The sequence below is a fragment of the Palaemon carinicauda genome, chromosome 6 (assembly GCF_036898095.1).
Source record: "Palaemon carinicauda isolate YSFRI2023 chromosome 6, ASM3689809v2, whole genome shotgun sequence".
NCBI classification, from domain to species: Eukaryota; Metazoa; Arthropoda; class Malacostraca; order Decapoda; family Palaemonidae; genus Palaemon; species Palaemon carinicauda.
The window spans coordinates 169,749,393-169,776,892 of record NC_090730.1 but is presented as its reverse complement, the minus strand read 5'-3'; the positions used below and the strand labels follow the sequence as shown (position 1 = coordinate 169,776,892).

Below are 27,500 nucleotides of genomic sequence, written 5' to 3'. Positions count from 1 at the left end.
CTCTCTCTCTCTCTCTCTCTCGTACGCTTATTCGAAATGTGATTTTTGCAACAAAGAATATTATTGGATGCAGTACTGTACTACGTACGTATACATACAAAAGATTCATGGAAAAAAAGCACATCCATTACAGTACACACCATTCTAATATGGTATGACTGCATCTGATTTGCGTTTCATGTTCGATTTAATTTTACTACGTACTGAATTATCGTATGATCACATTCTCTTTTCGTGTTTTATTTCTTTCTGTGCTGAATTATATATCATATGTAATGCAATGAACAATCAGTAAGAGCAGATATTACTAATTACAGTATTAATGGAATTACAGGTAACAAAATATCGTATTTGGTTGTCTTCAGATTTCGCGGTATTTTCGAATTTTCCGGAAAATCCGCGATATGTATATATATATGGGTTATGGGAAAACCCCGCGAAGTGGTGAATCCGCGATTGTCGAACCGCGAAGTAGCGAGGGTTCACTGTAGTTGCGTATAAAACGCCTGTAATATCCACTACAACCCAGAAATTGCTGTATTCCCTTGACATTAGTAGGTATGGGAAAATTACGTATAGCCGACACCTTATCATGGACTATTTTAAGACCTTGGCTTGACACCATGAAACCCAAATATATTAATTCTGTTTTGAAAAATTCACACTTACTAATCTTTACCCTTATGTTGTCTTAATCTCTGTAGTACTAGTTCTAACTTACGTAGATGTTCTTCTAAGGTGTTGGAAAAGATTACAAGATCATCCATATAGGCATGTAATATATCCCCTAACAAGTCTCCAAACACTATGTTAATCATTCTCGTTAATGTTATAGGAGCACAACGTAAACCAAAAGGCATCCGTAAAAATTCATAATGTCCCCTGGCTGTGCTGAAGGCTGTGTATGGGATACTATCTTCTTCCAATGATATCTGGTGAAAGCCTTTTAGTAAGTCCAAACTGGTAAAATATTTATTCTGACCTAACAAAGACAAAATATCGTCGGTACATGGCACTGGGAATCGATCAGGGTTCGTCTCCTCGTTTAGACGACGGAAGTCGACGCAGATACGCCATGTTCGATCTTTTTTCGGTACAACTATTAAAGGAAACTTATAAGGGCTGTTTGATTTCCTAATGACTCCTCCTTCCAGCATTTTACCTACTTCATCATTTATTTCATTCTGGAATTTCATAGGGAGTCTGTACGAGGGTACATAGATAATTTTCTGCTTGTCCTTTAACCTTATTTGATGCTCGATCACATCTGTTTTTCCTAAGGATCCATCTGTAGTGGAAAAAAACATCATCATATTTAGTTAAAAGTCCAAAAATTTTCTGCTGAATTTCTTCGTCTTGAATGTCTTTATTGATTTTATTTTTAATAGATCGCAAAAGGGATTCATTCGCAACTGATTGAGAGTGATTGATTTCAGCAACGGTAAGAATACGATGTTTATAAACTTCTACATCCAAGATATGTTGATTTTTGTGAATTACTAAAGTGTTATTTAAATGATTACAGACTTCAATATTACATTGTTGATGTGAGCCTACTGTATAAATAGCTTGTGTGACAGACAATCCGTTAGTTTTCAGTGTCGGAAAGGATTAATATTTCAGATCCCGGTAATGTTTTCTTTATTTGCACTATTAAATTCGAAGGTACGTTTGGCTCGATAGATTGCGTGCTAGATGATATTACGGGTGAACGAGAATTCTGCTGGGTCGCGTATATTATTTCTTTATTAGTGAGACAAGTTATTGGTTCTTCAACGTACGTTACGGTTACAATTGTCGTCTCCTTTTTATCCTAAACTGATTTTAAGGTATTAGAAGACTTATAGAATTTCCCTTTGATATACACGCCGTGCTTGGCAGGGACTAAGATAATGTTTTGATTTCCCATAGATGGGTATCCTATAATTACTGCCGGATACATATCAATGTTTTGTACAACAACAAATGTATCGGAAAACGTGCGTTTACCGACTTTGAATTGAACATGAGTTATGCCTATGACATTTAATTCATTATTTCCTATACCCGAGAGTCTAACTCCGGATTTTTCAATCGGAAAGTTCGAAAACAACAAATGATATGTCTTCAAATCCATGATATTACGTGGACTACCAGAGTCAAAAAATAACGTAAAGGATTTGTGTTCTAAATTTACAGCATATAAGGTTGGTCGTAACTCATTTTGGCTTATTATCGTATGAATTTGTTGCAAATCTACGGGAGCATGCACTGTTTTATCTAATTCGGCCGTGTGTTTCATAGGAAAATCTATTGTCTCACAATTATCTGATAAAACATTAAATTGATTATTCAATACCATTGATGTTGACATGAATGACCTTGACCCTACATCACTCTTCCCCTCTGGAGTTAACTATGTGATATTTGCTTTGCTCTGCACATTCTGAAAATTAGTCTGACCTTGCGAGGTCTGGTTTGACGACCCAGGCTCAGCGATATTCGAAGAAGTGTTTGTTTGCTTTGGACTCTGAACTGCATTGACATTTGGTTGTTTCTTCTTATTGTTAAAATGAGGATTTTTCTTTTTATTTCCATATGGAACTGACTGTGGAATTGACTGTGTATTTCTGGGATTCTGTTGTCTTACGCGAGTAACATTGACTGTATGAATGTGTCGAACTATTATGAATTGAGCAGAATTTCGTTCTGCAGTCCGCGCTTAAGTGACCTTGACGTTTGCAATTATAACACGTCATTCCCGCTACTTGACTATTAACTACGTTCACTGTTTGTGGCTTTGTTTCATTCTTTGCAAAAACTTGAGTTAACACGGAATCGAGATCTGGACACTTAGACATGTGTTTTTTTTATCTTCATATACATCCAATTCCGTAGTTGCAGGCGTTAACTTTTTATCAAAACACCGCACTAAAGCTTCAGGCAACATGAGTGTCATGCAAGTTAAATACATTAATCGTAAAAAATCTTTCACGGAGATGTTATCTCTAGTAACCCAAGTGGAATTACCTAAAATGTCCTGATCAGCTATGAGAGCTGCTCTCTCAATAACATTAAGCCGATTCATAGTGGCTTGATTAAGTGTTTTTCTTAACGTTAATACTACATCCAAGGCTTCTTCACCCCCATAGACTGCGCGTAACCTAACTTTGAAATCATCCCAGGTAACTGCTTCTTGATATGAAACACACCTTAAATATGCACTCGCATCCCCCTTAGAAAAATCTATAAAACTTTTAGCTTCTTGTTATAATCTACGATTTGTTTGGCATTTAAATGGGCATCGACGGATGAAATCCATGACTCCACATTTTGTGGCAAGAACCCATTGACTCGACCCTGAAAAGGAAGGATTGCTGACCTGGCATTTACAAGCGTCACAATTGGGGGAGGATTAGTCTGGCCTACGCCACTAGGTCCAGGGGTGGGGCTCACAGGGGGAGTCATGACTGCTGTATTTCTTTTCCTATCTCTTCGACCCCTTGCCATTCTATCAAAATATCTATATGAATACAGACGTCCACTGCGTAAACGCATATGTATAATAAAATTCCCCAAACAATGTTACTAATCCCAAGACATTTCCTGAGAATTTCTGAAAGAAAACCGAACACAAAGATATTTCCTGTAAATTTCTGAAAGAAAAAGGAATTAGCACAAAGAGAGAAAAAATTCTAGATGAGAATTAGGAGTTGAACACAGTTTCCTTTAATGAAAGGAAAATAAAAGATTAGCAAACCACTCACCCCAGTAATAATCGACTAACGACTCGTGATAACTACACTTCACTGCCCAAACTGGAATGAATTTAAAAATTTGTACTTAGCTTATATATGGTTCTGTGTGATGTCGTCACATCCTCTCTCTCTCTTGATGTTTTGTTAGCGATGTATCGTTCGAGTTTCCGTTGAATGTAGTGCTTTCTGGATATTTTGTAGTACCAAGCCCCTGTACCATGGTCTTGCAATATCTTTGGGTAGAGTTCCTTTGCTTGAGGGTACACTAGGCTACTATTCTTTTATTTTTCTTCCTCCTTTTTTAAATGTGTTGAGCAGTCTTGATAGAAGGGCCATGGATGCTTGGTGGTTTATCAAGAGGTTGTCTTTTCCTTATTGATTTCTTTATCTCCCTCATGGGTAGTAATTTTCAAAGCCATCCTTACTGTCCTCCCTTCAGTTGAAGTGGCTATTTTTTAATGGTACTTAACCTTGCATGGTGTCGGCTCTGCATGTTGATAAATTTCATATTTTTTTTTTAAATCTAGTCTATGGGTTGTATCAATCACTTTTTATATATTTTGTACTTGTTTTGTATCAGTATTGTTTAACTAATTGTTTAGTATGAAGAATTTTTTTATTGCTTTTTAATTCTCATCCTGTCAGATGACATTAAGCAAAATCCAAGGCCAGTATGTCCTATACTTTCGCCATTTTGTCAACTGTATTGCAGTCTTTGTGGACTGGATGCAAATATTCAAGTTGCATCCAGACAGTACAGTATATTCTTTTAAGCTCAGGAACTTTGGTTTCTCAAATGAGACACTTGTCTGAGCTACTTACTACAGGTTTTAAGAAACCAGTAATTTTGAAACTGGATGCTGCCATTCCTAGACCAAGGGAAATGGCTGTGTATATCAGGACTGAGTACTCTGCTTCTCATAAATCCTGCTCTAAATGTGAATGTCATGAGATTCAGGTAATAAAAGTCTGTGGTAGACATAACTTCTATTTTTCTATCTACCGGAATCCAGACATGGATTATTCTATCTTCAATTGTCTTCTTGCCATTATGGCTATGATAAATAATTTGGTTTTGTTGATGATTTCAATGCTTTCTATGGGTGGTTAAATGCTGCTTTATCTACTGATTGCCATGGCTTATTGAATTTTACCTCTAAATCAGGCTGTGAGCAAATCATATGTAAAGCTACTCACAGGTCTGGTACCTGCTTAAACCTAGTATACATTGACTCCCCAGGCATTATAACAAGTAAGGTTGGTTCTCCAATTTGGACATCTAATTGTGCCCTAATTTCATTAGTAGTGAAGACAGGAAAGCCTGTCCCTGAATTTCATTTTGAGTAATTTTTTCAACTAGAATTGGTTACAATTGTTTGATAATGTAAGTCTGTTGTTGTTGTTTTGAATGAAAATCTAGTAGTGTTGAGTCTTGTTGTTTTGAAGGAAAATCTAGTAGTGTTGCGTCATGTTGTTTTGAAGGAAAATCAAGTCGCCATAATTGATAGGGGTACCCTTCTCGTGTGCGAAAGTACCAAGGGAAAGACAAACCCTGGTTTAATGATGATTGTAGATGTGCTTACAGTATTTCGAGAAGCAGGAGGCCTATCTTCTTTGGAAGAGCAATAGATCAGATTTGATTTGGAGTAATCATACTCGGCTAAGAGCTTTTACTCATTTTAGGCTTCAACTGAAAAGGTATACACTTTAACCATAAAAAACCCTTTCTGGTACAATCCAGGAACATAAGTGGTGGGCTACCCTTAAATCTGCACTCTGGTGTAGATGTAACTGTTCCTTTACTTAAACTAGATGGTTCTGTCACTCACTGTCCAAAGGAAAAGGCAACCCTTTTGGTTGATGTTTAACAATAAACAGTTATAAGAAACTTGATCTTCCTCATTCCTGTTTTCCCGAGGCTAAACTAACTAGTATAGCTTTTCAATCTTGGGAAATTAAAGCTCTCTTGATGGACCTTGATGCATTATGAAAGTGTAGACCCAAGTGGTACTTTTCCTTTGTATTTGGTATAAAGACTGCAGATTTCTTAGCTTTTAAGTTATATTACTATCTGCAAGGTAGCAAGAAAAGGTTCTTTTAGCACTTGTTGGGGCATGAAGTTGAACTCTAACAAAACTCAAAGTATGATTGTAAGTAGGTTAAGGGCAGTGGCTCCTCAACATCTACATCTCAGTATTGATAAGGTTTCTTTAACTGTATGACTTGAAATTTTAGATGATTTTTTATAGCAAATTTCCTTTTGAGAAGCACATTTGATCTCTTCTTCAAATGCACAAAATATTGGGATGTGAAAGGCTTAAGATTTGTTATGATCAATCTTATTTTAAAGACTTGTTTTTACTTTTTTTCTTTCATTCTGCCTTCTTTCGAGCATTCTTCACCTGTCGGGTGGTCAGCTGTTAGTTTTCATCTTAATATGTTGAACAATATCTTGCTGTCTATTAAATTTTTATTCCTGATCTAGATATACATCTCTGGCATTGTCGTTGAATTAGTTCTTTATACATGTTGCATAAGATCTTTCATATCAGACCATTCTTTACATTCAGATCTTCCCAGACAGTGCCATCCTGCTTGTAATACTAGGTATGCAGTTAATTCTAATATTCTTGCCTTCCCCATCATAAGGCTCAATACTACACAGTATTCTAGAAGTTATGACCACATTGTAGAATGATCTTCCTAATCAGGTAGTTGAATCAGTGGAACTTCAAAGTTAAAACACGCAGAAAATGTTTTTATGTTGAAAAGGCTGACATAAGTTTTTATATTTTGATTATGAAAGATCTATTTTAATGTTGTAACAGTTATTCTAATTGTTCATTACTTGTAGTTTATTTCCTATCTTCAATGGGGTGTTTTCAACTTGTTGGAGCCCTTGGGCTTATAACATCCAGCCTTTCCAAGTACGGTTGTAGCTTAGCTAGTAAAATGGCATGGCATTACTGAAGATGCCAAGGATGTCAAACTTGAAGGTGCCCTGACACATTTGTTCCAATAGTCTACCGGGTAGGAAGGGTCCTACCTTAGCACTTGCATTCGCTTTATACTCATGACATTAGAAGGTTAAGTCTGTAATTTGACTCCTTTATGGGAGTGATTGCATTAACAAGCCTTAGTAAGTGAACTGGCCAATTTTTGGTGTTAGGAACTTTCTCCTTCCCAAGGCCAAGTCTCCTATTAAAGGATGATGGTTTGTATAGGAACTTTCTCTTTCCTAAGGCCAGGTCTCCTATTAAAGGATGATGGTTTGTATAGGAACTTTCTCTTTCCTAAGGCCAGGTCTCCTATTAAAGGATGATGGTTTGTATAGGAACTTTCTCTTTCATAAGGCCAGGTCTCCTATTAAAGGATGATGGTTTGTATAGGAACTTTCTCTTTCCTAAGGCCAAGTCTCCTATTAAAGGATGATGGTTTGTATAGGAACTTTCTCTTTCCTTAGGCCAAGTCTCCTATTAAAGGATGATGGTTTGTATAGGAACTTTCTCTTTCCTAAGGCCAAGTCTCCTATTAAAGGATAATGGTTTGTATTCATGTAATAACAAATGTCAAATTTTTTAAGGATTTTTATTTTTGTAATTTTCCTACCTTTGCTAACTTCTAACATCTACCTCTCCTTAAGTCCTAGGTTTGTCAAGAGCTTTACTGAATGCCAGGAGGGTGGAGCTTACCTTCTACCTGCAATCAGCTATGACCACCTTGTTAGTCTGTTTCAGCTTGCTGAAATTGTACTATTAAAGGAAGACACTTTTTATAGCCAGGAAAGATACAAATTCATGTATTTATAGCTAGGAAATATACAAACTAATTTCATAACTAAAATGATTTATATGCAAAATAATTTTGTTATGCTTGGAAATTTAGAAGTTATGAATTTCCAGTGTTGATGGTTTGCTTTGATTTTCTAAACCATTCTCTACACTAAAATCAATTTTTTGAAAGTTACTTTTTTGAAGAGAAAAAATCATTATACATCATTTATCATCAAAAATTTATTGATCCAGGTTAGTTATTATTGCATTATTATTTTAAATAGGCTTTTATCAATAACTTGTCCAATTTTAGAAGCTGGAAGAAATGTAAAGGATGTCAAGGGGATATATAGGTTAAATTAATGATTAAAAAAAAATTCAGGCTTTGGTCACATGTTTAATAATCTGTGAAATTAGACCTCATTAATTCAGGCTTAAGCAGTGGACCTGACTGTAAATGTGAAATTATACACCTCAATAACTCAGGCTTAGGTCATAGATTTAATGTGAAAATATAGACTTCGGTAATTTAGGCTTGGATCAAAGATTCAATCTGTGAAATTATACTGTAGTACTCATTAAGTCGGTATTACATCTCTTAAGATTTAATCTATGAAATTATAGACCTCATTAACTCAGGTTTAGGCCTTAGATTTATTCTTATTCTGAAATTATACCTCATTAATTCAAGCTTAGATCATAGACCTGAGTATTATTGTGAAATTATAGACCCGATTAACTCGAGTTTAACTAGTGGGCTTTACTCTTTTTGTGAAATTATAAACCTCAATAACTCAGCCTAGGTCATAGAATTAATCGTATTTTGTGAAATTATGGACCTCATTAACTCAGGATCAATTCATGGGCTTGAATCTTATGAAATTATAGATCTCATTAACTCAGGCCTAGGTCACATTATAGGTCACAGTCTTATTGTGAAATTATAGACCTCACTAATTCAAGCTTACCTAGTGGGCTTTACTCTTATTGTGAAATTATAGACCTCACTAATTCAAGCTTACCTAGTGGGCTTTACTCTTATTGTGAAATTATAGACCTCATTAACTCATCTTAGGTCATAGATTTAATCTTATTTTGTGAAATTGTAGATGTCATTAACTTGGGCTTAGGTCATGGGCTTGAATTTTAGGAAATTATAGATATCATTAATTCTGACTTAGGTCATGGGCTTGAATCCAGTGAAATTTTGGATCTCATTAACTCGGGCTTAGGTCATGGGGTTAAATCATGTGAAATTATAGATCTCATTAACTCGAGCTTAGGTCATGGACTTTAACCTTATGGGGAAATCATACACCTTATTAATTTGAATCTTAGTGAAGTGATAGACCTCTTTAAATCTGGGAAATTATAACCTAGTTTGCCATAGGCTATAAATTTAATGATAGCATTAACTTAGGTCATGGACTTGAATCTTTGGCTGGAACTGTAGTCATTATTTCTAAGGTCATGGATTTAATTTCATCTTTGAAATGATATCACTCATTACTCATCATTAATTTCATTTTGGAGAAATTGCAGCACTCGCAGGAAAATGATAGCTATTAGTAGTCTTAAGTCCTACTTCAATCATTCTGGAAGATTATAGCACTCTTTAACTACTTGCCTCTATAATATATCTTGAATGGACAATTCAAATTGTAATCCTTTTTTTAAAAATTTGACAATTTAGTGGGCATACTTCATTCTTGCTTGGTTTATAATTTATTTGGAACTGCAGTTAGAATGCTATTTTTCGATGGGTGATGTTAAAAACAGTAAAAGTTTACTTTAAAATTGATTTTGAAATTGGGGAAAATTCTGAAGCTCGATATTAATCAGTAAATAATTTGAACTTTATTTCAATACTATTAAAAGTAAGAGTAGCTTTAGCTTTTTAACCCTTTCAGTGCTGTCATTCGGCCAAGTTTTTCAAAAATAGTCTGTATAGAGTTACAAGGATTTTCATATTAGCTCCAATAATATTTTATTTTATTTTGAAAAAATTTTGAGCTTCAAATTTGTGTGTGAAATCATTTTCAAGACTTAAGTCTTACTGATATTGTTTTAATTATCATTTTGATTTTATGTATAAGAATGCTTTCCCTTTATTAAGATATTCCTACTGATTTCATACTTTACTAGATTTGAGAAAATGAAAAGTCTCCAAATGAAAAACTGAGTCATTAGTTCTTTTGATATATCATGAATATCTGTAAATAATTGAGACTAAATTAGTTATTGCTTTAACTTTGCTTTGAAAGTTCTTTAAATTTTTGGTTTAGCCTATGCTTTTTTCTGAATCAAATTACTTGATTTTGTATATAAAATTATATTTAAAGCTACATTTTGTTATTTGAAATAATTTCCATACCAAAGTGTCAAGTTTTTCTTTAATTTGAAGTTGGACGCAAATTAATTTTGAATCTATGGATAGGATTTTTATAGTATATACTTGGTTTGGTCATTAAATTTATATTTCTTTATTTACAAGTACACGAGGAAAACAGGTTTATGCTTAAAATTCACAGCAGTAAAAATTACTTAAAGATATTTTGAAATTAGATAGAAATTATAAAAACCTCTTTAGTAATAACAGTACTGTTTTAGTAATTTTGAAGTAAAATTCTCCTAATTCACAGTTTAGTCTTCTTGTTTTTAAAGTTTTGCTAATATGGAATATCTTAATACTGGTACAAACTTTAAAATCTCATCTGGATTCCTTTATGTTGCCTTTGCATGTAATGGTTTAGGTCACTTTAAGTAATATTGCATATGTTCTTGTAAGTTATTTTTTTATTTTCCATGGATTATTAGTAAATTGTTACATGTCTGAAAGTATTTGAGTAATCTACCATAGATCTTATGGTCTGGTTTTCTCAACTATTAAGACTTTTTGCTTTAGCGATAGGAATTGTATACTAATTCATAAATGTAAGTCTTGATATTTTTCTCTTTAGTAACCGGCTTTGAGATATTTTTCTCTTTAGTAACCAGCTTTGAGAAAGTAAATTTCCCTTCAACATTTCAAATTAAATAGATTTTAGAATTTTTAGTGTTAAGTTTCGATAGCTGGATAATGTTACTTCAACATTTCATACGAGAAATAATTAGAAAATTTTACTTGACAATTCAGACTAGAAAAAATTAGGAAGTGTTTCTTGACATTTCAGACTGGAAATAATTAGGAAATGCTACTTTTACAATTCATACTGGAAATAATTAGGAAATGTTACTTCAACAATTTTGAATAGAAATAGGTGGGATCAACATTTTGAATGTGAATTATTAGAAAGTGTTGCTTCAACATTTTAGAGTAGAAATAATCAAATGTTACTTTAACATTTCAAACTATAAATAAGGAAATGTTACTTAACATTTCAGGCTATTAATAATTAGGAAATGTTACTAATTTCAGATAGAAATAATAGTTACTTGACTTCCCACATTTCAGACTAGAAATGATTAGCAAATATTACTTCAACATCTCACACCAGATGTATTTAGAAAATTTTATTTCAACATTTTAGAGTAAAATTACTGTAATTGGTTTTTGAGTGTAAGCTAGCCTATACAACAAAAACGTAAACATTACATAGTTTCAGAATAATAGGAACCTTTTTTTTTAGATTAGAAATAATTATTTTATAGTTCAGGCTTCAAAAAAAATAAGTGTTAGTTAAACCCATCATCTGGGAAAATAAGTTCTGAAAGGAATTATTCTTATCCTACTTTGAAAAAGTAACTTGATATAAGTTTTGTTTTTAAGGACATTTCGAGGAGTATTGTACTTGAGTAATAAGAAAAAAAAAATCTTTAATTAGATTTATCAAATGTTTAATGTAATTTTTAATTCTCTGAACCTGATCAAAAGTTACATTTTGTGGTTGTCATTTTATATTCTGAACTATGTAAAGACGTTTTTTTTTTTCAGACGAGATATTTTTTTTAGAATTAATGAAACTTGTCAAGGATTTTATGCATTTAGGTTTTTGAACACCAGTTTCCTAAATTAGTTATAAATCATGGAAATTTGTCACTGTAAACATTATGGCTTCCAGATGAGATCCATTTATTATCTATTGTCATGTTTGTTGCCTGTTATATCATGTTCAATGTTATATTTTGTTTTACAAGTTTCTCTTTGGCCCTGAGGAATTCTCTTAATAGATTTAACAAGCATGGTCTGTATGGAAAGAAATTTTGACATAAGTACTTTAGTGAGAACTTTTAACCTTAAGCCACATTATTAATAGTTACTTCATAACATTAAATCTTTTTCTTTTTATGCCTTTGGTTTACTGACGTGCGGCTTCTACTAGTTAACTTTTCCGTTTGTTTACTTTCAATTTAACTGTTTAGTTTTAATTAGGACTCCTCTTTGAAGGAACCCTCAAGTATCCTCCTCCTATTCTTCAAACAATTATTTTAAGATGACATTTGGGTCATTCTATGATAGATTTTAGTTTTTAAATCGACAGTATCATGTCCACCATCACCACACATTAAAAAACAAGGTGTTTACTTGTAAGTTTTAATAACATTAAGGCAATGGGTATCACCAACATTGTTTTCTAAACGAATTTGTAAACTCAGATTTCGTTTCATTATTTTTATGAAAGGCCATTATTTACGATTACTATCCTTATATAAAGCTCAGCAACTCTTCAAGTTGATTATATCTTTTATTCTGTAATGTCTCATACAATTTAGAAATGTAACAAAATTCAATTATTATTTCCTTTAATGGTTGGCAGCTGTCATTACATTCCTAACTATAGTTAATATTTCGTGCAGTAAAAGTAGGCTAGCAAGTCATGCTCTATGTACCCTTATCCATGATACACTTTTCGTCCTTTTCATTAATGATTAATTGAATTTCAATCACTTTTACCTTTATGGACCATAGCATTTACTGTAGGTAACTTGAGATATTTTTTACATCAAACTGGTTTGCCTCGAGTTTGTTAACTTGTGCATCAATTAAATTGTTCCCAGAACAATACATACCAAGATTTTGCTTTCAGTTTCTCAGTCTTTTCTTGGCAGAGGATTTTATTTTTATGATGTTGCTTACACATCCAGTTTTTCGTTATCTTTAGTAATGAAGTTTTGTTGGCCTACTGCTTTCGAAATTAAGTTATTAGGAATTTCTGCTTTTCGTCGGAAGAACGCCTTTGGTAAATGATTCTCTCTCTCTCTCTCTCTCTCTCTCTTCTCTCTCTCTCTCTCTCTCTCTCTCTCTCTCTCTCTCTCTCTCTGATTGCTCGGATTATTTAAATGTCTTGGATTTCTCTTATTATTTTATAATACTTGGAATGTCATTGTTTATATCATTGCTCTCTACCCCTTGATATTTCTTCCAATGTTGTGCTTGTTACTAGGTACTAAGTGGTAGTATGTTATTTATTTTTTTTATTTCCTTTGTTTCTGAATTTTGCTATCCATGTCTCCCTAACCTGATACTTAATTGTATTGTTTCTCCTTCAGTTTGGACAGTTAAGGGGATTAAACACTATTTTCATCTTATTTGATATCTTTAATCTTAGTTTGCCATTACAGATCATGTAGGCATTCATGAGAGCCTTAGAAAACAAAATTTCTCCCAGCGTCAAGTATAAGAAATTTCTCATTGCCAAATGGAAACTTGTAAAATTGTAGTATATAATGTGATGATTGTTTCTTAAAATATGATGTATCAGTTCTCATTGAATGTACTTACTGGAAAGGAAAAAAAAAATTAAGAAAAAAAGAGAAGCCTCTAGGCCAGCATTGCATTGGCTCCAGGAAGGAGATTTGGGTGCTTTCAGGAGGTGGTAATCAAGCCAATGCCATTCAATTGGTGGTACAGGGACCAAAAACCTGAACAATGTAATATGGAAGTCAAGAGTTGGTTGTCATGGAAACTGAATGATAGAAAAGCCACATTTGGTAAAGTTCTTTTCCTCCAAGGTAAGTCTGTTTTCTTTGTAATTGCTGTAGGTGTGGTCCGTTTTCTGTTTCTGGAATGTTAAACAGGAGTGTTTCCAGTAATGATTTGCTTAGAAATGGGAGATTTGGAGACTTGCATATATTCAGCTGAGACTTTTTCATCAGAACTTTTATTGTAATGTGAATTATTATAATTTTACCCTCAAATGTCTTGGCAAAATGTTTTATTTTGAATGAAGACTTGTATAAATTGGCTTTAAAACTTTAGGGGGAAATGTCTAATTTTCTTTGAACTGTTTACTTAAATATATTCTGGAAAAAGACTTGAGTAACACTTGCTTTAATGACTTGTGAAAAACTTTTGTATCTAGTTACGATTTTGCAACACTTTTAAATCTAAAATGATTTAATAGCTTTATAGCAAATTAAGATATGCATGAAAATCGTAAATTAAGGCATCGTAATCATCATGCTCGGAGATTGCCTTTAGTATTTCTATATGTGCTTGCTAAATATTTTGTTTAATCACGAATCATATGATTTTACCAAATGCTATATAGACAGTAAAAATAAGTTGTCACGCAGCTTGCCAAACTTGTTTAATCACGAATCTTGTTTTTCCAAAAGTTAAATTTATATTGATAGGAATAAGTTGCCACACATCTTGCCAAATGTTGCAAGTTAAAAGAAATAACCCCTTGAAATGAATTTACTTATGGGTAAGCTCATGATGTTATCCTTCGTCTTGTCACAGGACTTTTTGATACACCTAAAGACTCTCTGGCTCATTTAAAAGGGGGTACCAGCTTGTAGCACAAATGTTCCCATTTCATCTGAATTGTGCATCAACGACTGTACGTGAAATAAAGAAGGGATAAAAAACCACAATGTCCATATTTAGAGTCTGTAGTGTGAAGTTCTCATTGATATTCTATTGTCAAGATTTTAAATAGATTTGAGATGGTTGAAAGGTAGTGAGAATACGTGAAATTAATTTGATAAAAAAAAATTGAGTTAACTGAAAATCATTGTTTGATTATAGCCAGAGCATTAAGTTGAGATTTCATCTTTAGAATGAGATGTCATTAACGATATTCTGTTGAGATTTAGTGCTTGAATTTAATGTCATTGAGGATGTAGTTATTAAGATTTGATTAAATTTAATATCAGGCTTTAGTATTATGTACGTGGGTCAGTATATACTGTAGTAAACTGTAAAATCTTGTGTAATATTACCTATTTAAAACTTTTCTATTAATTCCAAGCTTTTAACAATCTAGAAATTTTCACCTACTGATTTCCAGTTTCACAGCTATTACTGTTGAAATTCCCTCAAAATATTCTTAACTTTCCAGTTTTTCTTCTGAAGTTGGAATTAATTTCTACCAAAAAGATTCTCTTACAATGTATGAATTCTGACTGTTATGATTTACAGCATTTTGGTAAGAAAATTTGATCACATGTTGGTACTTGAAAAAATACATTCTAAAGCAGTAACACAAATAATACCAGTTCAATTATTTGTAAATATCATGTTAATTACTTTTTGTTGCCTGCACATATAGATTAATTTTATTGCCAGTGGTTCAAAATTGTTCGATTTCTAATATTTTTTATTCGCAACTGCTTTCTATACATTTTTAAGTACTGAATTCTTGAAAATAGACCCCCCTTTGTAAAATGCTCTTCCAGCACAATATTTTGTTAAGTTAATCTTTACTATTATTTTATCCATAACTGCTTTATATACATTTTTCAAGTATGAATTCACAAAAATAGTCGCCCCTTTGTAAAATGCTCTTCTAGCACGTTATTTTGTTACGTTAATCTTTACTATTTTACCATTACATAATATGCCAATCCATATCTTCCCTACGTATTTTCGCGTTACAGTGAACCCTCGCTACTTCGCGGTTCGACCATCGCGGATTCACCACTTCGCAGGATTTTCCCATAACCCATATATATATACATATCGCGGATTTTCCGGAAAATTCGAAAATACCGCGAAATCTGAAGACAACCAAATACGATATTTTGTTACCTGTAATTCCATTAAATTAGTAATATCTGGTCTTACTGATTGTTCATTGCATTACATATGATATATAATTCAGCACAGAAAGAAATAAAACACGAAAAGAGAATGTGATCATACGATAATTCAGTACGTAGTAAAATTAAATCGAACATGAAACGCAAATCAGATGCAGTCATACCATATTAGAATGGTGTGTACTGTAATGGATGTGCTTCTTTTCCATGAATCTTTTGTATGTATACGTACGTAGTACAGTACTGCATCCAATAATATTCTTTGTTGCAAAAATCACAATTCGAATACTGTAAGCGTACGAGAGAGAGAGAGAGAGAGAGAGAGAGGCGTAAAATAGCGTACGTAAATTTTTATTATTGTTATTATTATTATTATTGTTGTTGTTGTTAATAAAATTATTATTGTTATTATTATTAATCATTATTATTATTATTATTACTGTACAGTATTATTATCATTATTTATTATTATTACGGTATTATACTTAATCTACGTACGTTCAGTGTGCGCGGGACATCTTCTATGAGTAACCAACGCACCATAGTACTGTATAAGACGGGTTGTGATTGGTTCAAGCGCTGATAGATGACGAATCAAAACTCAAGTTTTGTTATCTAGCCTGTGATTGGTGTTTTGCCCGCATCTTCTACCCGCAGCATCAAAGTTCTCGCGGGGCTGCATCGTTCACTTTCTCTTTCCGCGTATTGCTGAGTAGACGTTCTTAACTTTGTGAAGTTTAATCTGTGCTGTGTGCGACTGTTTTAAGTTGAACTTTTTGTTGAACTTTCTGTTACAATGCCTCCCAAGCGTTCTGCTTCTAGTAAGGCTGGTAGTGAGCCTAAACGCCACCGAAGGATGATGACGATAGCTGAGAAGGTTACGCTTCTCGACATGTTAAAAGATGGTAGAAGTTACGCGGCCGCCGGCCGCCATTTTGGCATCAACGAATCCACCGTTCGCTACATCAAGAAGGACGAGGCGAACATTAGAAAGACTGCTGCAATCACCTTTAGCAGATCAGCGAAGCGAGTCGTTACAACGCGTAATAAAACGATCGTACGCATGGAAGGTGCTTTAGCTGTGTGGATTGCCGACTGTCGGAAGAAGAACATAGCGTTGGATACGAACACCATCCGAACAAAGGCTTTGAGCTTGTATGAGAATTTTGCGGCAAAGGAACCTCATGACGACGATGGCGACCATGCTGAAGAAGATGATGATGTAGATGATCCTCAACCAGGGACCTCCACTGATTCCCAGCGTCAGAAACAACGTTTTTCCGCCAGCAAAGGATGGTTCGCGAAGTTTCAGAAACGCTTCGCCCTGAAAAGCGTTTCCCTGCATGGGGAGTCTGCTTCCGCTGACACTGCCGCTGCTGAAACTTACGTGAACCAGACTTTCAAGAACATTATCGCTGAAGGTGGATACAAGCCGGAACAAGTGTTTAATATGGATGAAACCGGCTTGTTTTGGAAGAGAATGCCGTCGCGAACTTTCCTGTTCAAAGAGGAAGCCAAAGCCTCTGGCTTTAAGGCATTCAAGGATCGCGTTACCCTCGTGATGTGTGGCAATGCTGCTGGATTTTTGTTAAAGCCGGGGCTTATTTAAGTCGAAAAATCCTCGCGCTTTGAAAAATAAAAATAAGAATCTCCTTCCCGTGTACTGGATGCATAATCAAAAAGCATGGATTACGAAGATGCTGACCTCCAACTGGTTCCACCAGTGTTTCATCCCGCAAGTCCATGAATATCTCTTAGAGAAGGGCTTGCCATTCAAGATCCTTCTCCTTATGGATAACGCTGGTGGACACGCAACTGACCTGTCGCGTGAGGGCGTTCAGGTTGAGTTCCTGCCACCCAACACCACGTCATTAATTCAACCGATGGACCAGGGGGTTATCAGGGCGTTCAAGGCCCTCTACACGAAGAATACCTTGGCGGACCTCGTTGCGTGTGTGGATGCTGCCCAAGATGACGAGGATGAAGATTTCAACTTGAAGGCATACTGGCGGCAGTACACCATAGCCACGTGCCTGCAGAATATTCAAAAGGCACTTCAAGAGATGAAACCTGCAACCGTGAATGCGAGCTGGAAGAAGTTGTGGCCCGAGATTGTTTACGACGACAAGGGATTTACTCCGTCGGAAATCCAACACTCTGCAATACGGAAATCTGTGCAGTTGGCTGCCATAATTGGGGGTGACAGGTTTGGCGACATGACGACTGAAGACGTCGACGAGTTGTTGGACTGCCATTCCCAGCCCCTAACTGACGCAGACCTCGAAGACCTGACGAAATCGGCAAATGAGGAAGAGAGTGAGGGTGCCCAGGAAGAGACCCAAGAAAATGTCGAAGAAACGGGCTTAACATTAGAACGGCTTACCAAGTTCTGCAACCATATCAAGGAGGCGAAAGAAATGTTACAAGAGTGGGACGAGGATATGGTTCGCTCGATGCAATTCTCAAATAAGGTCGATGACATCATGACTCCCTACAGGATGCTCTTGGATCGAAAAAAGAAGCAGCGGCAACAACTTCCGATCACAATGTTCTTCCAGCCTCGCAAAAAAGAGCCAGTTCCTCCTGCTAGTACGCCTTCGGAAGAAATTGAAGAAGTTGAAGAGGTGTCCCAGGAAAAGGCACCTCCGTCTGAAGAGACGTAAAATACTATCATTGACTGCACAGTAGAACACATCATCAGCTTCATCATCATCATTTCTACTGTGCAGCAAATTCATCGCCATCGTCATTCAAGTTTTTCTTGAACTTCTTTCGTGGTGAGTACAGTAACAATCTTTATTTTTTACTTTAACCTGTTTTATAGTTTAGTAATGTACGTACTGTATGCATTAAGTTAAAGGGAAGGTTTTAAAAGTCTACATGTTGTAACCTATCATATTTTTTTTGTTTAAAATTTACATTCGTACGTAAAACAATCTCTCTCTCTCTCTCTCTCTCTCTCTCTCTCTCTCTCTCTCTCTCTCTCTCTCTCTCTCTCTCTCTCTCTCTCTCAAATTGTTTTCCTGCTTTGCTACGTACAAGTACTGTATAATTTATATTTGTAAGGTAACATATTTTGTAAATGCTTTTACTGTAAATACTGTATGTACTGTATCATTATTTATCACTATCATCATGCGCGTTAAATGCCTTGTTTGTTCTGAGCGCGGTTGTTTACTGAGCGTACACGCCGTCGTTTCAGGCGGCGTCATAAAGAAAAAGATTTCATTTGGAAGTCCTAAGAAAAATACGTAAACTAAAACATTGGTAATAAAAAAATCAACATACAGTACTGTATAATCAATATAATCGATGCAAAAACTAACCTATATATGTGTACTGTACACTAAATGAGTTTGTTTCTTCATTATGATCAGAGATGAACGTAAACAAAACATTGGTTGCCATTTTTTATCGTGCTTTTTAGGTGTTTAGGAAACACATGATATAAAATCGCCTTTAATATTTGTGCCTGTTTTAGTTTAGGGTGCTGTAGTACATGCATTAAGTGTTCTGTACATTAAAGGGTGGTTTGTTAACAGTACTACGTATAAGGGAAGGTTTTAAAAGTCCGAATATACATGTTAAATAAATAGGTAAATATGCTGTCACTACTTCGCGGATTTTCACCTATCGCGCCCGCGTCTGGAACCTATCTACCGCGATAAACGAGGGTTCACTGTATTCTGAACTTTTTTTTTTTTTTTCTGTGTTTTCTTATTGCATTGTTTTGTCATTCTCATTACTGTACATTTTTAAACTGGTTTCACAAGTTCTATTGTATTCAAAGAAAAGGGTACAAAAGTATTTTACTGTAACCCCACGTTTAATTTTTGTAATTTGCCAGTTCGTTAATTCCCAATGGCTTATCTTTGGTCATGTTTTAGAACTTTCAAACCAGTTTCCCTAGAACCCGATTACTTTCACTTGCTTTGGCTCATTTGTAAAAATAGTTTAAGCTTACAATTGTTTTTATAACCAACATATTTTCAATGTGAGGATATGTAAACCATGAAACATGGACATCTTATTGTGAAATTTCTCTCTCTCTCTCTCTCTCTCTCTCTCTCTCTCTCTCTCTCTCTCTCTCTCTCTCTCTCTCTCTCTCTCTCTCTCTCTCTCGATAAATATAGGTAGATAGTATTGTGTAATTGCATTTCGCACAAAATAATTAGTTCTAATTTGTTGCTCTGGCACAATAGTAGCAAATGAATTGGTAATATTTAACAGCATTAAATCTCAACAATGTAATTTATTTGAATGATGAACAGGTAAATAACTAGCTTATTTCTGTTAGGAAAGTTTAGTAGTTAAGGTCATTTCATATATTACTTGCCTTGATATATACTGTATGTAAGCTGATGTAGGGGATTAGTCTACACGTTTCCAGTTTAGGGTATGTAAAGAACAGCTATCGTAGAATGTTTATGTAGTATTGTACTAAGTTAAATGAATGTCTTTATATCAATTAGAAAATTAATACAACAAACTATTTACAGATTTTCTGGATATTGAAATTGCTCAGTTATTTGCTTGTCATCAACTCTACTTGTTTCCGTATTTTAACTATTTTATCCCATATTTTCAACTCCACTTTTTTGCTTATTTTCAATCAATTCCACTTTTCATTTAACTACACTTTTTTGCTTATTTTCAATCCCACTTACAATTCAATTCCACGTTTTCATTTATCCTGAATTCCATTTTCCTTCATGCTCAATTCTGCTTTTCCCCATATTGTTCACTAAAGAAATATTACACAAATGCATCGATATATTTGAGATATGAGATTTAATAGAACTGTGGTGAAATCTTTGAATTAGATACTGAAATTTGATAATGATTGTTCATTTATTGAAACCTAAGTTTTGCAAAGAACTTAGCCTAAATTTTGCAAAGGACTTTGACATAAAACTCCCTGGGACTTGAGACCTCATTCTTGAATGAATTTTTTGCCGTGGCAAATTAATTTAGTTGTTCTTTGATAAATTTTATGAAAATTATACCAAGATAAAATTTGCTAAGGACTTTCCTTGATAAATTTGATATGAACTTATACCTTGATAAATTTAACAAAACTTCCACTAAAACAATTAAGCTACATTATCATTTACTCTCAAATGAGTTTACCATTTCAGTTTCTCGACTTCGAAGAAAATAGCGATAATTGATAGGTTTTAAGCATGAAATTCCTACCATAAATATAGTTTTCCGCTGTATCCTTTGAAGTAATTGCATTGGGCTTCCCACATTACAAATTCTATTTAATCTTTGGCCATTATTATGGACCAAAATAAATCAGTCGAATGTTCCATTCAAGGCTTTACATTGCCAGCGACAATCGAATGGTTAACCCTTTTATTGCAATCCAAAATAACGAAAGATTTTACAATCATTGCTCTCGGTAAATCTAATTTTATAACTTTAAATAGAACTAGATTTTTTAGATAGGCCGATATAGTGTATTAAAGTTTTTATTCATTGAATATTAGACCCAGCAATAACATATTTTCTCTCTCACACTTATATATAACCCAGATTCAGCCTTAGAAGATAGGATTGAAAGTACTGAAATTTTTAAAGTTGAATTTTCAAGATCAAAATTAAAAATTTAGTTACTGGAAATATGTTAGATTAAAATCTTGGCAATAGAATACCTATTGAAGAATCTTCAAACTACATAAATCTATAATGGCCTGGTGGTCCATGTGCAGTAGAAGGTTAACCTCGGTCCGATTTGGCTATCCTGCTGGAGGTGGAAGTAGGGATAGAAAGAATATTCGCTGCACATCTCCTCCTCTTTACCAGATTCGATTACGTACACGGAGTGATGCTCTATTTTCCGAGACGATCTGGGCATTTGTGTTATCTCTTCTGCTTTTGAAAGGGCTGGGAGAGTCTGGTGTAATGGAATGAACTGTGTACTTTGTAAGATTTAAGGATGACCCATAATTTCTTGAATATTAAAATTTGTTTAAAATATTCCTTTTTTTGCTTTAATTTGATCCCCCTTTTTTAATAAGACATTTGGTGAGAATGTAACGGGCAAGTTAAGCTACCAGTAATCATTTCTACAAAGTCCACGTAATTTTGGTAACTGAATTTCTTTTTGTAACAAAAAGTAAGGATTGAGCTTTTCAAGCTTTAGATGATTTTCTTAAATGAATTTTCCTTTATTTCTTGAACAGAATATATTAGGTTATTTATAATGGTATTAAAATCACCTGGCTAACCAAGAAATTTTAATGATTATCAAATATGGAGAAATTTATGATGTACCCGGTTAATTCACCCATTTAGCAAATTATTGGTAAGGACGTTGATCTAATGAAAAGCACAAAATTAGAAGATGGCATGCGATCAAAGTTTACTAAATTAAGTATAAATTTTTCACTAAATTTATTAATTTCCTAAAGTGGAAGTTAGACTATGTCATCGTCAAATAAAATTGCTGAAAGTAATTTGGTCTTTTAGGTTTTTCATGAAGTCAAAGCAAGTGTTACTTGAATCTTTTTCCAGAAAATATTTATACAAATAATTCAACGAAAATGGACTTTGTCCCCCTTAATGTTTTCAAGTCGTATATACAAGACTTCCTTCTAAAGAAAGTGTTGCCAAATTTTTTGAGGGTAAACTATAATTCATACTATAAAGTTTGGTGAAAAGGAGTGTCTTTTTTCCCCCAATTATCTAAGTAAATTGTTACTGGCAACACTGCTGCATAATATTCTATCAAAGAGAAACTGATGAAACCCCCAGCAATTACGAGGAAAACAGACTGTGAACTAAGAAAAACAAGTGGCTTTTCTATAGTTTACATGATCCATGACAACCAACTATTGGCTTCCATATAACACAGGCTTTTGGTCCTTGTGCAACCAATGAATGGCATTGGCCAAGTTACCACCTGCTGAAATCACCCACTCTTTCCTGAAGCCAATACAATGCACAAATTAAAAAACTTGTGCAATTGTAAAACTCTTAAATGGTATCAAATAAACACATGTCCTTAAATGGTATCAAATAAACACATGTCCTTAAAGTATTTGTTTTTTATTTCCTTTTGCAAAATTAACAAGTTCAGTAGCTTAGTAGTCACAAATTACTTCAGCTATCTGAAACCTTTCATACCACATTTGGTCTAATGAAACCCTTTAACTTTAACAGTAGTTATTATAGCCCCTATGTGGTAGATAAGCATTCCAGAATTATACCAAATTCAGTTTAGGATGTTCTTACAATAATTTGCTCAACTCCAATTATCAAGTTCATGATTTAGTTCTTGTCTTATTGGAAGTTAACCCAACTGAAGGAATTGTTTTAGCTCATGACATTTCAATTATATCTTACAGTACTAACTAAAGTCAAGACTAGCCATAAGCTTAAAATGTGTTACTATAAACTATGTTCTATAAGGTAGCAATTATTTACCTTGACATCTGTAGGCTAGATTCCCATTAAAATATTTCAAAGTATATCTTATTACAATGAAGGGGGAGGTAAACATCAAGATACATATTTTTGTTGAAGGATGAAGTAATATAATCAACATGCAAGTAATTGACTTAAGATGGAATCACGATACTGTAGTGTATTTATAAAGACCAGTAGGCAGTCATTTACTTTTTATTTTGTCAGGGAAAATATGAACATTATACAGTTTGAGATGCGTAAAAAAATTATAATTGTTGTATTGAATTGTTTAATAATATATTATTGAATTGTTTAATAATATATTTCTATTTGGTCAAAGTTTTTTGAAAGGTAAAACATTTTCAACAGTTGTTTGACTTGGCAATCGTTAAAGAGTTGTTAAAGTTTGTTTTTGACAAATACAGGTCGCGCATGCGCGGATCCTGTCGTCTTCGAGTGATTTAACTCAGAATAGAGTTAGTACCGGCTCACAAGTGATCTTGATCTCAAAGCACATCTCGTCCAATTTTCAGGGAGCAAAGGACTCTAGCTGCACAGTGAGACCAACGGAGACCCGGTGCTAACAAGCGAGTACATCTAAAAATTGCATGTATATAAATGAGTGCATCTAAAAAGTTCGTATCTGAATGAGTGCATCTAAAAAGTTCGTATCTGAATGAGTGCATCTAAAAAGTGCGATATCTGAAAGAGTGCATCTTATGCTTGTATCTAAATGGAGTGCAGCTAAAAAGTGCATGTATGTAAAAGAGTACATCTTATGCTTGTATCTGAAAAGAGTGCATCTTAAAAGTGCTTGTATCTAAAAGAGTGCATCTTGAAAGTGCATGTATCTAAAAGAGTGCATCTTATGCTTGTACCTGAAAAGAGTGCATCTTGAAAGTGCTTGTATCTAAAAGTGTGCACCTTAAAAGTGCTTGTATCTAAAAGAGTGCATCATGCTTGTATCTAAAGGAGTGCGTGTATCTGAGAGTGCATCTAAAAGAGCGAATCTAAAAAAGGCATGTATACATCTAAAAAGAGCATGTATCTGAAAGAGTGCATAAGGGCCGGAAGAACCCACCAAAGACCAACACAAGCAATGCCTATAGTGCACTGACAGCATCACCCCCACAAGTTGAGAGTATGAGAAAATTCTAATATTGCTTAGTTTCTGACAAAACCATTGTTTTTTCTTTGCAGACTAAATCTGATCTTTCTAAAAATAAACAAATTAATGGTTATATGTGTTAAGTTTCGTCGGTGCTATTACAGGTGTCACTTGAGGTATTTTAAATCCAGCATTTTCAGGCTGCCTTCTTACTTGGTCAATCAAAATTCTATCTTGAAGTTTCACTCGGCACATTCCAAAAAACCTGAAATAAATATAAAATATTTAGTTTTATTTCTTTCTTCTATTCTCCCATATCCTCTTAAACAAACCAAGGAAAATATATTTAAACAACAATACTTGAATTACTCAAACAAAATTATTTTGTAAAACCTGTTATCATTATGAGTCAAACAATGACTTAGATTTGTATTTTTCAAACATGAAATTTTACTATGGTTAGTTATAATTTTTTAATATTTTTCCGTTAGGGTCATCTTCTCAAGGTAGTGTTCTAAAGATATTTTAATTTCAACTTAAACAATGAGTTTATCAATTTTAGATTAACATGTAGTCATGACAACTTCTACTACATACTATGAATCACACTACAGGAAACATTTACAAGATTAAAATACATTTCAGTAAAAATATTTGGAATCGACAGGTTTCACAATATACTTTAAATTTATGGGCTGATAAATTTCACTATGCCACTAACATTTATACTGTACAACCATAAGTTTAGGAAACCTAGTCAAGGTTAACGGAAATAGGTCATTTTTGCAGTTTCTTTTGAGAGAAAAACATAAAAATAGCATCGGTGAATCTTCAAGGAGTATTGTCACACCTACTGGCCAGGAGCCAGACAATAAGGTCTTGGGAGTGATTTCCCCATTAGAAATTTTGGCAATTGTAACATGCCCCATGAATTACACAACCAGCATTGCAACAAACAATATGAACCAATTAATCCTATTCAGCAATTAACCATAGAACTAACCCTGTGAACTAATAAATATAACTAAGAATCACTCGACCAAATGAACCTATCAATACAACTAACCCTATGAACCAATCAGTACAAATATTACTATGAACCAATCAATGCAACTAACCCTACGAACCACATAGACTAAAATTAACCTTATGAACCATCAACACTAGAATCCACCCTTTGAACAGATTAACATAACACGAGATTTAACCTTACGAACAAATTGATACCAGAATTAACCCTATGAACCAATTGACACTACTCATCCCTATGGACCAAACCACACTAGAGTTAACCCTATGAACTAATCAGAATGAATTAGCCCCATGAACCCGTTAACACTAAAACCCTATGAACCAATTAACACCAGATTTAGCCCCATTTACCATTAACCCTACGATCCGTTAACACTATAATGAACCATACAAACCATTAGAACTAGAATTAAACCTATGAACCATAAACACCTATCAATCCTACAAGCCATTAACACTATAATTAACCCTACGAACCATTAACACTAGTATTAACCCTAAAAACTAATCAACACTAGATTCAACCATAAGAACCAATTCATATGAAGCAACCCTAAGAATCAATTGATATGAATTAACCCTACGAACCAATTAACACTAGATTCATCCCTATGAAATAATCAATTTTATTATTACTTGCTAAGCTACAACACTAGTGGGAAAAGTAGGACACTATAATTCCAGGGGCCCCACCAGGGAAAATAGCCCAGTGAGAAAAGGAAACATGGGAAAATAAAATACAACAGTAACAATATTAAAATAAATATTTACTATATAAACTATAAAACCTTTAATAAAATAAGAGGAAGAGAAATTAGAAAGAATAGTGTGTCTAAGTGTACCCTCAAGCATGAGAACCAACTCAACCCAGGGACAGTGGAAGACCAGTGCCATAGCCTCTGTACCATGGTCTTTGGTTTGTATTAGTGTTGGCTTTAATACAAACCGAAGGCCATGGTACAGAGGCTATGGCACTACGCAAGACTAGAGAACAATTGTTTCATTTTGGAGTGACGTTCTCCTAGAAGAGCTGTTTACCATAGCTTAAGAATATTTTTCACCTTTAAAAGAGTTGTCAGATGTATGACAGGAAAAGCTGTACAGAATAACGCAAGACTAGAGAACAATTGTTTCATTTTGGAGTGACGTTCTCCTAGAAGAGCTGTTTACCATAGCTTAAGAATATTTTTCACCTTTAAAAGAGTTGTCAGATGTATGACAGGAAAAGCTGTACAGAATAAGTCAGACTATTAGGTCTCTATGTAGGCAAAGGGAATATGAACGATAACCAGAGAGAAGGATCCTATGTACTACTGTCTGGCCAGTCAAAGGACACCATAACACACTAGCAGTAGTATCTCAACAGGTGGCTGGTGCGCTGGCCAACCTACTACCAACACTATATTCCCACAAGAACCAATTAATATAAATTAACCCTATGAAGCAATTAACACTAGATTTAACCCTGTAAACCAATTAACACTAAACTCGTACTATGAAACAATGAACATTAGATTCAAGCATAAGAACCAATTAATACTTGACAACCCTATGAACTAATTAAAATGAATTAACCATAGGAACCATTAACATTAGAATTGACCCTATGAACCATTCCACACTACTAATCAATATGAACAAATTCACACTAGAATTAAAACTATGATTTAATTAAAATGAATTACCCATTAATATGAGAATTACCCTAATGAACCAATCAACACAAATTAAAATGAATTAACCACATGAACCATTAGTACTAGAATTAACCCTAAGAACCAGTTAACATTAGAAATTAACAATGAATCAATTAACACCAGAATTAACCCATGAATACTAAATTAACTATGAACCAATTAACATCAGATTCAGCCCTATGAACCATCAACACTATAGTCAATTCTTTTAAGCGAGGCAGATTTGCACCGACTCACAGGGGTGCCCTTTTAGCTCGGAAACGCTTCCTACTCGCTGATTGGTTGGACAATATAATTCTAACCAATCAGATCGCAGGAAACTTTTTCCGAGCTAAAAGGGCACCGCTGAGAGTCGGTGGAAATGCGTTGTTAAAAAAAATAACTATAGAATTAACCCTACGAACTATTATCACTAGAATTAACCCTCAGAACTATTATCACTAAATTAACCCTACAAACAATTTACACTATAATTAACCCTACAAGCCATTAACACTATTATCAACCCTTCGAACCATTAACACTACAATTAACCCTATGAACAAATTAACACTAGATTCAATCCTAAGAACCAACCAACTTAAGATTCAACCAGAAGAACCTATTTACATGAAATAACCCTATGAACCAATCAACAGATTCAGCCATTAGAATCAATTAACACTAGAATCAACATTATGAACCAATTAATAGTAATTAACCCTAGAATGCATGGGCAGCTAGGGGCCAATACACACTGCAAAGACCAATAAGT

General features: G+C 34.2%; 1 long non-coding RNA gene and 1 pseudogene across 3 annotated transcripts in view; one reads left to right on the top strand and one right to left on the bottom strand.

Moving 5' to 3' along the window:
• LOC137642825 (uncharacterized) overlaps positions 1–27,500 on the bottom strand; it is a 206,897-nt gene that overhangs the window by 114,565 nt on the left and 64,832 nt on the right. The gene's annotated exons all lie outside the window — the stretch shown is intronic.
• The window catches only part of LOC137642280 (uncharacterized), a 7,258-nt pseudogene continuing 5,887 nt past the window's right edge, over positions 26,130–27,500 (top strand).